Below are 16,431 nucleotides of genomic sequence, written 5' to 3' on the forward strand. Positions count from 1 at the left end.
TTAATTTAATACAAATGAATGAACAAAATATTAGTTTCTAGGGCTTCAGAAGCCCTCTGCTGACCAGAGATTCACTTATTTACCACACTTTAACATATGCTTGATTCCTCAAAGCCATATTTTAAAATAAGTGATAAATCTGTAAAACCTCAGTGTTCTAAATGAAATCATTATTCTGCAGACTGAACCTAATGCTGAGGTAATGTAGAGTCTGACCTTTCCAAATAAATCTCTCCTAATAAATGTTCCTCTCTCCTCTCAGGAACAACAGAAGTCTCTAAGGCAGCAACAAACTAGAAACAAGGGCAAGATGCAATAGTGAAGCAAGAGGCAACGTGATTTAAAGGTGAAAGGATTTGGACATGACCCTGCTGGGCAAAAAGAGGCAGAGAGTCCACATTTATCATGACTGCCTAGGGCATCTTTTTTGCAGTCTGGACCTCTGGTGAACAGCTTACTGCAATTCCTGTCTTACAGTTTTGAATTTTATCAACTTGATTTTCATGTCAAAGAGATGAGGGGTACACTGGTTGCTGTACATCAATTTACAGCAGGGAATTACCACCATGTATAGCAGACATTCATAATACCACTAGAAGTGCAATTATTTTTACCAGAAGCAGTAAGTTTTAATTCCCAGGTGTGAAGAAGACTTATTTGGAAAAGTTAGTGCAAATTTAAAATCAAATAATTCCACAGAGACCCTTATCTTTGTAGGAGGAAGCTTCGTTTTTCCAAGTGAACCAGAGATAAAGGATCAGAGTAGAGGTGAGACAAATGATGTTAATAACTTAACTGAAATGAAGATTAGCCAAAGGGGCACAGCAAGGGAGCCTTCCAGAGTCTACAGGGCAGCACTAAGAACACACTCAGGACACTTTGCTGGAGTTCTTAAACAAATTGCATCACTTACTGAGACCAGGGAAAGATCCTTTCCCTTGTAATAGGCTGTAATGGCTCATCCTTTGTTAGTGTGAGCATTCCAGACAAAGCAACTCCAGCTGGACACTGGTTCAGCTGCTTGGACACCCTTGGAGGTGATAGCATCCAATGACATCTTCTGAGGGACAGGCCCAGCACAAAAATATTTCTCAATTGCATCTGGGATGAGGTTAAGGTATACCCACAAAATGACACCCAGCAGAAATGCTGACAGAGAAGCACAGCAGAAAAGCAACTTGCTCACGCAAACTAAATCCCAGAGCTATGCAGTTCAAATTGAGGTTTCAAAGTGATGCTCTCTGCTCCAAGTCATGCCAATTCTTCTAGCAGATATCTGCTCCCCAGAGGAGGGTCACAGACCTGTTTTATGGAAAATCCTTTCCTTAGGATTTTTCCTCCTGAGAAGCTGACAGGCCTCAGGAACAAAATGTAAACATTGATTATCTGCTGCTGTGGAATGCAACAGGTGCATCTGGAATTGGTCTCATGTGGTTGTTTCTAATTAATGGCCAATCACAGTCAGCTGGCTCGGACTCTCTCGGTCAGTCACCAGCCTTTGTTATCATTCCTTTTCTATTCTTAGCTAGCCTTCTGATGAAATCTTTTCTTTGATTCTTTTAGTATAGTTTTAATATAATATATATAATTAAATAATAAATCAAGCCTTCTGAAACATGGAGTCAACCTTCTTGTCTCTTCCCTCATCCTGGGATCTCCTGCAAACACCACCACAGTAGCAGTTATACACCAGTCAGGCCCCACACTTGCTGTTTACTCAGTTTTTACTTCAAAATTTATTTGGTGAGTTCATACCTAGAGAAAATTCTGTGTGGATTTTCTTTTCCTCCTTCAAACACTAAGCAGATTCTTTAACAGTTTGCACACAGGTCCACTGCAATCTCCTCTAAAAGTCCTCCTAGAGAAAATATATAAATAAAAAATTCTTGTGTGTGTTTGGTAACTTTACCCCTACAGAGGACAGAGAGACCTATGCTGAGGTAATACTCCAGTTATGCATTCCTAGGTAATGAGCTTTATCTCTCAGGATCAATTTTCCATTAATAGCATTCAGTGCTCCATCCAACTTTCAAATTAATTTGACTTGTGAACCTGGGGTGTTCTGATGCTGGTTTTGAAACTACTGGAATGTAATGTCAACACAACACAGAAAAAAATTATAGCAGCAAGGCTCTAATGGCCAAACTGATGCTTAATGGGGATTTCAAAGCGGCTTAATGGCAAATAGGCAGCCCAAATTCAGATGACAATTAAAATAAATAAATAAAGAAAAAATAAAAACATAGGTTTCTGCTCTACCTTAGCCATTAAGTTAGCAAGAGAAGCAATTTAAAACTGCTTTGTCCAGGACTGTCTGAGGCAAGAAAAGAAAGAGTGCCACGCTATTGATCTGCAAGAAGTTTATTTCTCCCACTCTGCAATGTTAAAGGAATCAATCTCTTAACTAAAGGAAAAATAAGGGTGTTGATAATGAAGCAGAGGGCTGACCTCTGGCAGGACAATGAGTGTGTGGCATTGGTGGTGTAGCAGCCTAGCTGCCAGCTCTGAGTGCATCTCTGACACACAGCTGGGAGGGTATGAGCTCTGCAATCAATCCTGACAGTCAAAGGGACACCTCCAAAACATTCAGTGGGACAAGCAAATTATTAGGACACTGTCTGCATTAATCTCTGTGTTCTGCATGGCACAGGTGCATTTTATTACTCACAGTCCAAAAGTCTGAGGACATATTCAAGTGAATGCAAATGAACTAACTATAGTTAGTGTTGGCTTTGAGTGCATTGACATGCATATGTATACATCAGCTTACATTCCTACTGTTCTATTTAATTTTACAAATATTATTATTTTTAGTAGGCATCATATTGATTTAAAACCAAAAAAAATCTGCTACACAAAAATAGATTTTGTTGGAAAGGGATGCTTCAGCTTCTAGAATCATCCCTTTTGTCAGAATCCAATACCTTGTTACAGGAAACAAAGATTAAACTGTTTCCCCTTATCTGGAAGTGTACAGCAAAAAGATAAGAAATGCCAATTTCTTTCTTGCATTTTTAATAAGCAAGCAACACCAAACATCAATAAACCTTTGGCATTGAGGTTTTTACTGTGATATACAAGTCATAACTATTTTAAGAGTCATAATTAAAGATGTATACAAATTATTTTAAATCTTTAAGGTATGTAAAATACCTGCTGTGTTCCAAGAAAAATGCTATCAAGGAAATAGTCTGTTTAACCCTTGAAAGGATATCAGTTGATCAGTGAAATGAGAAAGTACAGACACACAGAGTAAGTCCTGCAGATCTCTGGGAACTGGGGCTATATGGAGAGGACAAAGATTGCAGGGTTACCATAGAAGAATGCCACAGACCTAGAGAGTATCAACTGAGAAAGCCTGTCCTCTATGCAATTCATCAATGAACAGAGGCACAGATAACAGCCACTGAGGTTACAGGCATCCATCAATCCCTGACCTTTTCACTCCACTCTGAGCCATGGTAGTCACCTTCCTCCAGCTGTATCTGCATAAGAATTACAGCCTTTTCCACAGCGAGTTTTTGGTGGTTATTTTGGTTTTTGATTTTTTCTTTCCTCGTTTTTTCTCCCTTTGCCCTCTTAGAAGATACAACATACCATTTTAAGTTCAGGGATGGTCTGTCTTTTCACCTACAGCAAAGGAGAAGGAACAGAAGGTACTGCGGAGAGTTGAGCCTAACAAAACATCAGGCTATGAGCTCCAGAGCTGGCAATGGAAGGATTCAGTTCACACCTCTAGGAAAGCTCATGGAATTCTCGCTTTCTCCAAGATCTCCACAAAAATAAATATCCCCCTGAGGCTAGAGGATTCCCACGTGGATAAAGGTATGCAGTCTCTCTCTCTCTTCCATTAGAGCACTGTAATGTACCAGGAAAACAACTGCAAGGGCTTAGGAAAGTTACAGCTACCACAGGATGCTGCAGCACATGTCCTCTGCAGGAAGGGCTGCTGCCTGCACTCCTCAGCTGCTCTCTTGCATTTCCCAAAAGTGCTTGGTCTTCCCTCCTCAGGGAAAGGCAGATAAGGCCAACCACATGGCAGGAGTCAGTCCCCTCACAAGGCAGGATGCTCAACACTCACTGGTACCTGTCTGTCACTCCAGGGCAGAGCATGTCACAGCACATTCACAGTGAGAGGCCTCAATGCACAGAGCATCACCACACAATTTCAGACAGCTTCAACCCACACAGAGTAACATCATATCTCATCAGCAGGCTGTGAGCATCCGCCCTTCTTTTTCTTCAGACCAACCCTTTACCCCCTCCTGTTCCTGCCCTGCCCCTGTGTGCCCTCTGCTCCCTTTGCTCAGTGCCCCTGGGCACTCCAGGGCTCATTGCTGTCAGTGCTGCTCACAGCTGTGCCCATGGGCAGGGGCTGGGCCAGCCCCACTCCAGTCACCACAAACTCTGTGCCTGCAGAGCATGGTAAATCATGCTTTAGTAAAGAGAAAATAAGGTTCACTGGTCACAATAAAACTCCCTTTCTAAACTTTGGTTCTAAGTGTCTTTTAGGTCTGTAGCATTAAAATACACCCTCATATACTTATACGTATTCCAGAATTTCAGATAGTCCATTTTATCACAGGCAGAACAATTAAAGAGAACACTAGTTCAGTGTGTTTAGGAAATTAGGCTAATTCTTACAGCAGAGTAGAAAAAGATGAGGTTTCAGATAAGCTTCAATTAGTTATTAGGAAGATTGTTAAAAATATAACAGGAAGATTTGACATAATAAAGCTTTATAAAGTTCAGAAAATATTAAAAGAAGGAGAGATCCATGCACAAGTAGAGTTTTGGTGTGTCTCATTGTGATAGCAGTTCCCATTAATAAATGCAGAAAGCATTAACAGCACTACAGTAATTTAGCAGTTGTTGGTTTTATGTCTCCCCAGCACAGCAGGCCCACAGTGAAAGGGGAGAGGAGGTAGCTAAGTCACTTTTAACTTTTTCTGTGTGGCTAATCTTAGAAAGCTTTGGACTTAATCTATTGTGGAAAGACTCTCAATTTGTATGAACATTTGGATATCAAGTCCTCTCTGCACCTATTGAGAGTAAGAAATACATAAGAGTTTTTAAGGTTTTTACATAAAATTTACAATACTCACCAAGTCAAGCTCTTCAAATACAATTTTTCATAGCTGCTAATCTTAGTGGGTGTCAATGCTGTAAAGCAGAGCTCCATAAAGGTGTTTTGCTCCAATGTTCAATATCATTTTAGTCTAAATATTCTGTGATCTAGAAATAATTCATTTCAAGCTAAAATTTGCCTAAGAGTCAATTAAAATTAGCAACACAAAACTAAGAACACCAGAAAATGCTGTAGTGAAACTCTGTCTTATATGGGGTTCATTTGTTACAGTTCCTGAAGATAATCTATATTCAGGAATACTGAGCCATAGCAACTGATTAATTTGGATCATTACTTACAAAGTCCTAAAAATTCTACCACCGTAGACAAAACCTATGCATCTACTTAAATAGACATAATTACTCTGTCAAGTACATAAAATGCTATTCCACCCCACTAACACTGTTTTTTTGTTTTTTTTTTAAAAATAAGCACTATGATGCATTTGTATTCTTCTGAGGTATCTGTTCTTTACTGAGTTACATTCAGTGTGCCTTAGGAAGATGGCTTATTTTGGCATTTAAACCAAATTAGGATGTTTTAATGGGCCTTTGCTTGGAGCATCTCTCACTATGACAGTGGTGGAAAACTCAGAATGTTTATAAAACCCTATATGCCCTTGAGCAGCATTTTTGTTACAAAATGTCCTTAATTTCTTATCAAATACACCTCAGAATTTACTAAACTGACTGATTTTGGCTACACAAAAGTACATTACTCATAGTAGACCAAACTTCCAATAATAAAATTCAAATCTAAACTTATTATTAAATAAAATCAGCTTTGCAGAGCTCAGATTCACTCTGTTCTAGAGACTCTCCCTTCATCATGTAGTCTTGTTTCCTGAGGCTTTAGTGATTTTAATGAGTATTGAATTTACTCAGTAACCCCCTTTCCTCAGCCAAACAGCAAAATGGGATCACGGAGATAAAGTCAGCAAAGATCCTATTAATGTTACAATTCCTAGAATGCCAAAAATCCCTGAAATAAACACCCCACTATCAATCACACATTGGTCAATGCCATGCCCCAGAACATAAACTGCACCTGAGGAGGAGGAGGAAGGAGTCCTGACGTTTTTCAAGTCTTACCTTTGCCTATAATTCTCAGGGAAAGCAGTTTAAAAATACAGATACTATATACACTTTCACACTGCCTAGTGCAATGGGGCAGGGGCCTCTGAGAGGCCTGCAGTGTAAATAACACAGAGTAAATAACAATGACATACTTTTTAACTGCAGAAACTCATCAGCCGTGCTAAAACGTACATCACACACTGCCACTGCCTCTCACTGTTCATTAAAAGGGAATGAATCCTGAGGGAGGCATCACTGAATGTAGATCTGTCTACACACCAAATCATACCCTGAGCCTCCGGTAAAGCTAATAAAACCATATTAAATACATCCCAAAAGTTCGCTTGGCTTAGTCCAAGCCACTTGGGCAATTTATAATTTAAAGGAGAATATGAGATTAGAGAGTGATAAAAACAGTGTGATCTAGAATTTGAAACAACAGTTTAACTGTTCTGTCATACTCAGAGGATGTACTGATTTACTGAAATTTACTTGCAGAGCACTCTGAGGCTCTCTGTGTTTTCACTTTCAAAAATTGTATATGCAGTCATGTTGGACTCCCAAATAAACGATGCAATATACTACTTGTAAAATCAATATAGTCAAAGCCACTCTATTTTAAAGATAACAGGGAGCAGTGTTCACATATATACATATTCCACCTCCCCTATCAGTCACCAGCATCCTACACTCTGGACTGATAAGGCATGTAAGTGAGAGTGCCTGAGATGCACTCTCTGCCCTTGTATCAGTCCTTCATTCCTAGAGGTTCTATTCCAGAGTGCACCTCATTTCAGTGCAAGTTACAGATCATAAATGCCCAAAAGAAGCACGCACAAAGAATATTCCCTGGCCTCAACTCTTCTTCTCCCTTCATCCTTGCTACTCCAGACATTTAGCTCAATTCAGTATCTTAAAGAACCCAGGGACTCCTAAGAGAGAACTATAGTAAGAATGACCGTAACAAACAGTTGATTAGTTTAAATGGAGAACAATTACTGAGATAATGAAGTGATAAAGTAAAATGAGTGAAATAATTGAATGAAAAGAAACTTCTTAGCTAATTCTCTCACAGTTCTTATGAGACTCAGTTGTGTGTAAGGCCTTCTCAACGAGAGTGACAGTAAACTGCAAGAGAAATTTAATATGTAATTCAGTGATGTGAGTTTATTTTCTTATACAACACCTATTTAGCATCTAAAACGTCTTTGTTGATATTACTGTCTCAAAACACAACATTTTGCTAGTACATCGCAGCTCCCAGACTGGAACTAGCCTGGAAGAGCTTGAGGAACTTGGTTCGATTGAGCAATCTTTGGGAGGGCAGAAATTCACCCAGACTAACACCCTTTGCCATGGAAAACATTTCCAGCACTTCTGCAGTAACAGAAGGCTTCAGCCCTGCCTGCTTAGATAATATTATTGACCCAACAGAGAGACCAAAACACTCATCTGCAGCACTTCCTCAGCAACAGATTTAAAGAAACTCATCCCTTGAAGGAGTTCCTAACTTTTGCCTCATTATGGGTTCTTTGTGGCAGCACAGCAGCTGCCAATTTAGTTTATGTAAAATAGTAATCTCCTAAAATGCGGTGACAAAAACTTTTCCTTTTAACCTCACATTCAAACCTGTGTCAATATTCCCACATGAATGTGTGCTTACAGCACAACAATGAATACAAACCCATTCACAGCTACACTGTCCCACCTTACAGGGTTCTTTCCTGAAGAAATCCCCCCAGGACATCAGCTTAGCATGATACCTAGACTCGTTAATACCCCCATCCATCCTCCTCCAAACCATGGAAAGGACCTCCAAGATGATCTAGCCCAACCTTTGGCCAGTCAACACTTGGTCAGCAGCACTGAATCCCAAACTCGGTCATTTCTTGAACACAGTCAGGGTGGTGACTCCACCTACTCCCTGGGCAGCCCCTTCCAATACCTGATCACCCTTTTCAGTGTACAAACACTGCCTGATATCCAGCCTAACCCTCCCCTGGCACATCTTAGGACAGCCCTGTCACTTGTCACCCATTTCTGGTCCTGTCAGGGGCTGCCTGGCAGAAGAGGTGATCCCCACCTTGCTCCAGCCTCCTCTCAAGGAGCACAGAGTGACAAGGTCTGCCCTGAGCCTTCCTTTCCCCAGGCTAAACACACCCAGCTCCCTCAGCTGCTGCTCACATGGCTTTACCCTCTACCCCCTTCAGCTTTATTGGCCTTCTTTGCCCCTCAATGTCTTGGTTGAAATAAATGGCCCAGAACAGGACCTTATTCAAGGCATGGCCTCACCAGTGCTGACTATCTACACAGTGTAAGATTTCACAGAAATCTCTATTTTAACCTCAAAGAATCATACTTTTGCAGAGCTTTACTTATTTAAATAAATAAATACACAACTATTAATACTCTTTGCACTTGTTTGAAAGCAATAAATCTGGAATTAAAAACAAATTTGAGGAAGGTATTCCATATCACTGGTGTGCCCAGTCAGCTTTTCTGTTGTGTATCAAGGTGAAATATTTGATGCTTAAAAGACACAAAATGCCTAAAATGGTGCTCAGTTTTACAGAGACACTGACACTAGTACATTACATTGTGTTTGTCAATGGCATTTAGAGCAGGTGGCTTTTTGAAATAAAGCATGTATTCAGTGGAGTATCATTAAGGGCAATTGAATTGCCCTTCATCTGTTTCTGGGGCTCTGTGGACTAAAAAGCAGCATCTAGAAGCTTTATGAGTATTATCTGGCTTTCTGTTTTATTCTGTTTAGGCAGACTTGTCTGTTTTCTCACACATTAGACTCAAAGGCAAAAGGATTTCCAGCAATGACCTCCTGCTGATGAAACTCATCTTTATCCTCTGCTTCTTGTTTCTTAGCAAGTGATAAAAAAATCCTTTATGGGCATGAGATTACCTAAATCAACAGTGACTTGCCCATGCACAGCAGTGCTCACTGTTCATCAAAATATCTGTTTACTGGCTGCACTGACTGTCAGAGGGAACACTCACCTGTCCAAGCACTTGTCTCAGCACTGTGGTAAACAGGGACACTAAATATTCCAAATATTCATCTTTGCAGGCTTATTGGTGTCAGGGGCAAAGTTTCTCTATTTGTGATGGCAGCAGTGCCACACTTGAAGACAGCTGGCAGTCCCTAATAACTGGGCAGCTTGCTGTCCCTATCGCAGCAAGTGCCACCTTATCATCCTTCCAAAAACAGGGGCTGCTACTTGCTTCCCAGGGAACTTCCCTGAGCTGGCAGGCAGGGCTCAGCCCCAGGTATGTGCCTGCTCAGCTGTCACTGAGCAGCTTGCGTAGTGATTTCTACATAAATATGAATCACACACCTTAAACAGTCAGCTCTCTTTGGCAGCCCCACCGTCCCTTCTCTGTGCCTGCTGGCTCCTTTGACCTCTGCTCTCTGGACACCATTTTATATCCCACTTATTGGATATTTAACTTCTCATTTTCCTAGCACACTGCTCCAGACAGCCAGCCCAGCTCCTGCTGGCTCCATCCTGCCAGCTAATCCCTGCTGGCCAAGCTGAAGGTACCTGACATACGGGGAGCTGGCAAAGGAGACACGGGCAGATTCTGGTGAATGTCTGGAGGGACTGGCCCAAGCATAATGATTTTGGCTGGATCAGGGAAGTGCTCGTCTACTGCACCACTTGAAAAAGAGCTCGTTCAGCTGGGTGTTTCCCAGCCAGCTCAGCATGCCCAGAGCACTGCAGAGAGCCCTCACTGCCAGGAGGAGACACCAGCTGGAGTTCTACCAATGCCCAGCTTTACACACCAGTAATCAACATCAAAACCTTCCCTACCACAGACTTCAAGGAAAAAACATCAGGCACATCTCCTACAGAGGTACAAATCACTCTTCATGTTGGTGCATGGAATAAGCAACAAGCTCTATGGAATATCTTTGGAATATCTGCAGACAGCATTTTCCCCTCCTGTGGCCCAGGAAATGATTGCAGGTGTGGAAGGAGGCAAGAAAAAGTTTCATGCCAAGAATTGCATCCTGGGAGAATTTCTGCTAAAAAAAGAAGGGATATGAACTGAGTAATGATCTGAGTAATGATCTGTTCATGTAAATAGATAGAGAACATGGACACCAGGAGAAAGCATAACTTTTGGAGAAGTGCTGGAGGAAGGGAGGGGAAAAGTGCCATGTTTCCATTTTCTATCCACGAAGGGTGACAATCTGGGGAAATAAAAGATGTGTTTGACTGGCCTGTCCTTGTCTGGGGCCTGTCAGGGCATCAGCCTGGTCTCCAGCTATTAATCAAACAAGCTTTACTTCATTAGCTTCTCAGCCTTCTCCTGGATCCTTTCCCACCCTTGACAGGGGATGCTGTGTCACACTGCAGGAACTTTGCTCAGGTGGGGCTCCTGGCATCTGCAACTGATGCATCACAGCCTCAGCAAGCCTGGCAGTCTCCTTTTGGAGAGAGAAATTAATGGGAGGCAAACGAGGGAACAAAAGGAGGAGAGAGGGAAGGCGACACTGCAGGGAGCAGATTTCAGGATAAACAACCTTAAAGGCTAACTTTCCATATGAACACTGAGTACAGAGGAGTGCCACAGAAACCAACCTATTTGTTTAGATATCTGCTCCAGGAGCACACATAAAAAACCAAAAAACAAACAAACAAAAAAAAAAACTTGGGAAGGGAATAAAAGAGGCTTAACAGTTTTGTTGGTATGGGAAAGGAGGATAAATTTTAGCCTTGCAATTACCATTTTTATAGCAGCACAAGTCAGTTAATGTTCTTATATTATTGTTTCATAGTTCAGAAATCATTTGTTTTCTCTAAACAGTCAGCAAGTCTAAGTACATTATTCATAGTTTTTCTCTGTTTTCATAAAGTCCTGTTAATAGAACACATTGAAGAAGGCCACTGTCATTACCAGAAAGTTCTATTTCAATACCAGAGAGCAAGCAAACTAGACAAGTGAATAAAACAGTACTCTCTGTTCCTTAAATGACAAGGGCAAAACCCTATATTCTGATTATTTTAAGCCAGACCAAAAAAAAAAAAAAAAAATCAAACCTTTTTAACATAGTCCATAAAATTAATCAGGCAAAACCCCTTTCAATTAGGCTTAGCAGTCCTGTCACCCTCAGAATTTCAAATAATAAATGCAAGAATCACTTAAAAATTCCAAGGGTGTCAGCATAATGCACCTCATAATAGCAGCTGACCATAATAAAAATGGCTTTAAGAGTGATAAGGATGTGGCAGGATCTGGTATCCTGGGCAGCTATCACTAATGAGAATTGTCTCTTCAGTTCTGCAAATTTGAAACATTTATACAGTATTTCAGTAATACAGTAAATATCTATAATAATTATACTATGGGTCCATTTTCAGTTCTTATTGAGAAAGACAGGGGAGGTTTCACACCAGCCAAATAACAAACCTATCACATCAGAGTAATCACGTTACACCATCAGTGTCAGGATTAAACAATAACTCACATGCAAACTGGAAATAATCTGATTGAGAAAGGCCAGAGGTCAGCACTATCCCAGACCCCTGGTAGCCCTCTATCCTATGGCCAGAGACTGTCACCAACAGCTGTGTCACAGTCAAAAGCATTTCTGACAGTAAGGATCTTGGAGCATTCAGAATGAATATATTTTGCCAGCCCATGAGAAGTTTGTTCATCAACTTTCCAGAAGACCTCAGTTCAAGATGAGAAATTAAAAGAGAAACTTTGGAAACACAGAGGTTTTGAGACTTGACTCTGACATATAATTTTGGAAATTCTGGAATCTCCAATACAAATGATTTGTTTAAAGGAAATCAGAGATTTAAAGGCAAGAGAAAAATAAGGACAGAAAATAGTGATTGAAATGTAGAGGAACAACACAAAGAAGAATTTTCAAGCTGCAAAACTGCTCAAATCAAGTAAGTTTTGATGGGGAAATCCAGTTATAACCACCCCAGGCCACCAAGTGAATAATCTGAGCAACACAGACATGCATGAGGAAGTCTAAAATTTCCAGGAGAAGCACCAAAAACATAAGCAGGGTGACTGTTCAGGCAGAACTAATGTATTCACAAGGTACAAAGGTAAGGAACATCATATCATTTTCTAAAGAGTTACTAAATTTGTGTACAAAAAGATTCTGTAAAATTGTAGACAAACCTCAACCCCAATAGAAAAGAACAGGCAGATATTTTCAAAAGCCTTGAGTCTGCAGAAGCTTTACATGTAAAAACTTTTTCAAAATTTACAGAAATTTTGCCAAGTGTTTTTCCATAGGATTTCTTTTCTCTGATCTTATATAAACTTATGGTTTTCATGCTGCAAACATCACAGGCAGTGATTTGAAATGCTAGACTGACTGAACATGGAAGTCAAAGGATTTTCTCTTACTGCAACACCTGAAAGCCCTGCCACACTTGGAGAAATGCCCTAATTCACAGAAGTTCTCAGTTTGGTAAATGGAAAAGCACACCCTTTTGCCCCCAATCCATTTTGGTGTATGAACACAGACATTTCATTCCAGTAGAGCATCAGAGCACAACACTAAATTTTGGACACTCTTAGCATGATTACTTTGCAATTATGGCATATGTATTATGGCAAGTCCCAAGTCAATTATGAACTCTGTGTATTACAAAGGCACTGTGAAACACTGATTGATTTGGACAGTTTGTAGTTAATTAAGTTCATTTCCAATTCCATCTCTTCACACAATTTCAAAGCATTCTGCATTGAAAGCCCATTTTCAATTAGTAAGGAGAATGAAACAAAAAAGTATTAATTATAAAAGTGGCAATCCCCATTTAAATCTTCACACTACAGCAATTATTTATGTTAAGTGTTGAGAAATTGAAGATTTGTACTTGTCTAATACAATTTTTTCCTTGATGTATTTCTCACATATATTAAATCTGTACCAAGTAGTGGCATAGCATTTTTTTTTAAGTAAGGACTAAATTATTGCTCACAAACTTGTACAAAGCTCCAAAAGGTAGAAAAATGTCTGTGCTTAGCTAGAGTCAAGTTAGGTGTCTTAGCCTGATTCTTCTCACTGCTACTGCACTACTACCTCCATGTAATTCCTTTATTTGGACTGAAGCAAATGTCCCCATTGAAATAGTGAAGGAATAATGATATTTGTAATACTTTATGCTGCCAGAGGAGTACCCAAAAGAAGATATTCAGTTTTATTTTAGCATTTGATGCTTCAAAAAGAACAGGTCCAGGCACTTAGCATACTACTTTTATAAAGAGGCACAAACTCATGGGAATACAATGAAAACAAGAAAAAAAATCCCTTGAAATGCCAAAGTTATTCTTCTCCACAACAGATGGTTTTTGGTACATTAAAACCTTTCTTCATGTGAGCCAAACGCCTCCAATGTCCATTAAAAAGAGAGAGAAGAATGACCCAGTGTTTTTTGTGGTGCCATTCAAAGATGGCACACCTTAATTTGCTGATTGCATCCCCTCCACCTCCATCAAAGCCTGCCAGCCACAAAAAACATGACACCCAAATGAATGAGATGAGACCAGCAGATGCACAGTGCTTTAAACCAACTTTTCTAGCTCCATTTGCTGGATTTTGAGCTGCCATCCTCCAGCAGTTGCCACTGGCATGGGGCCCCTGCTCCAAAGCCAAGATGAGTTCTTTAACCACTGGCTCAGCCTCGTGGGCTGGCTCCTTCCCCCTGCTCTCCCCTTGGCAAGTTTGGTATCGGGTTCTCCACACTGCAACAGTGGAGCAGGGGAAAATCACAAGCACTAGAAAAGAGAAAATTAGGGTAGGTACAAGTACAGGCAAGAAGGAAAAATAACATCCAGAAGGACTTGAAGTAGAAAGTAGGGCTTCATGGAATGGGAAATTTAAGTTAATGGGAAACAAAGATAAAGTCAAATAAATGCAAAGTCTTGCAGCTTCAAATGAAGGAGAGCAATACACATCTTTCATGTTTGTGAGCTCTCTGCAATATTCTGTGACTGTCTCAGCTCTCACCAAGCACTCTAAGAGGGAAGAGCCTCTTCCTCACACTACAGATATTTTTAAGTGCTGTTTTCAACATAGCAGCTCATAATTTATCTTAGACAAACCTGGGGCTCTGTGGTGGGGGCTCAGACAGGGCTGGAGCTCGCAGTCAGAGGAGAACTGTGCCCAATGGCACCATGATAAAGGGCATGAGAGAGGGGTTTTGTGAGATATATTGTGAGATATCCTTGCTTTCTACCCTTCTGCTTATTTCCTTCATTTGGAGTTGCATCCAGTTGAGAAGAACACTTAAACTGGTATGAAATTAGATCCATGGAAGATGATTTCTATCAGCAGCTTATTAGAACTGATTTCAAAATCTGCACTTCAGTAAAAGAGAATTGCATTTAGTGCCATCCGAGTAGAAAATCTCATCAGTGGCAAAACATTTTTTTGTCCTAAATCTAACTGTACCATCAATAAAACTACATATTTTATGTTGATATGGCTTTTTATTCTAATGAAGGACAAGCTATGAGATATGTGCATGAATTTCTTTTGAACACCCCCATTAGAGCTGCAAACATGCATAAACGCATAAAAAATTTGTTTGATAAATCAAGAAAAAAAAATCTCTGTAATTTTGATACCTCATTCTTGCACCCTGTGGCATCTGAACACACTGCAGGTGCAGTCCACCAGTACAACCAGTGCCCCCAGCTGCACCCCGGGCTGGTCTGCACTGAAACCTGAGTGTGTTGGTGTGATCCTCCAACAGACATGGCCAGAGACCTCTCTTTGGGAGATATTCAGCCATCAACTCAGAGAGAGACAGAGGGATGATCTTCAGGATACATAGCTGTGGGATATGGCATTCTATTTGTTAAGGTTTTTAAGTTCACCAGAAAGCTCTGCAGGAAAGGCACAAAGAGAGAAGATATTTATCCCTAAAAAAATTCAGGAGCAACTGAAATATTAATAATTAGAAGATACTGGTGAAGAAGGCCTTGGAATAAAGCTCACACTTACTTAGTTTTGAGGGGTTTCTGTGTGTGTCTGTGCATGTGCTGCCCGCAGGGAGGAGGAATTTTTTTTTTAATTTTTATTTCTTTAATCAGCTTCACATTACTGACAGGCAGCCAATGGGTAGAGAGAGTACTTCTAGACTGGTTCTCCTTAAAGAAAATTTTAAAAAAAAGGAAGAGCTGGCATGAAAATCTCTTTAAAAATCTGATATTTTTTGCATGGAATTACTTTCCTTAGCACTTGACAGGCATTTGGAAACTGAATTCAAAACAGAATGTGGCAACAAATTTGTAAAAGAAAATCCTTTGGCCATTTCATTAGTGTTACAGGATATATACAGGAGTGCCTGAGCATTTCTTTGGAAAAAACCAAGCAGCTGAGGTCTGGGGGCATTCTTATTTTGTTGTTTTGGGGCTTTTTTTTCTTTTTTTTTATCTTTTTAAATTCAGAGTCCTGCGTGAGTTGAATCTGCTCTCACAGCATGCAATACTGCTGCAATTAGAATCACAGCCACTCCAACAACACCACCCTTGAGAGGAAAATAAGAAATCACTAACTTTAGGGTCTCAGCCACCTTGCTCCTTGATTTGAATTACCTCAAATTTGATGTGGAAAATGAAGGCATTTAAAAAAAAAAGAAAAAAAAAACTTTAAAAAATGGAAAAAATGCTTTTATGAAGACTCTGTTCTGTTACCATAAAAAAAGCTAAGGAGAGAGAGCTGAATACTGATAAACTTACCCTCAAAGGCCCAGATAGTCAGAACACTAAAATTATTTGAAGACTCTATTAACTGCCCATCAATTTATCAATTTGCACAGTTATTATTTGCATATTGAAGTTCCCATCTTATTTCAATAGTGAAATCTCAAATGTACACCTATCAAACACCTTTGAGAAAGAAAATAAAACGAAAGCACCCCACTGACATTGCCAGTGCTGCGGCTGGAGCTCAGGCCCAGGTTCCTGAGCCTGCTGGGAGGGTTCCAGATGTGCTGCCCTGCAGGGATCCTGTCCCTGCTCTGACCATGACCAGGGACAGGAGGTGCAGATGGACAAAGGGATTGGGCTGAAGGTCCATTGGAAATGCACTTGACCATGGACCACACCGTCAGTGCATCAGTGAGATACTGACTGAGATAAGGCAGGCAGAAACACACAGCCCAATGCCACTCACGATACAGACTACAATAGTTTAGCCCAGGCAATCTGGCCAAGAGAAAAACAACAAGT

Source organism: Ammospiza caudacuta, chromosome 16 (assembly GCF_027887145.1).
Source record: "Ammospiza caudacuta isolate bAmmCau1 chromosome 16, bAmmCau1.pri, whole genome shotgun sequence".
NCBI classification, from domain to species: domain Eukaryota; kingdom Metazoa; phylum Chordata; class Aves; order Passeriformes; family Passerellidae; genus Ammospiza; species Ammospiza caudacuta.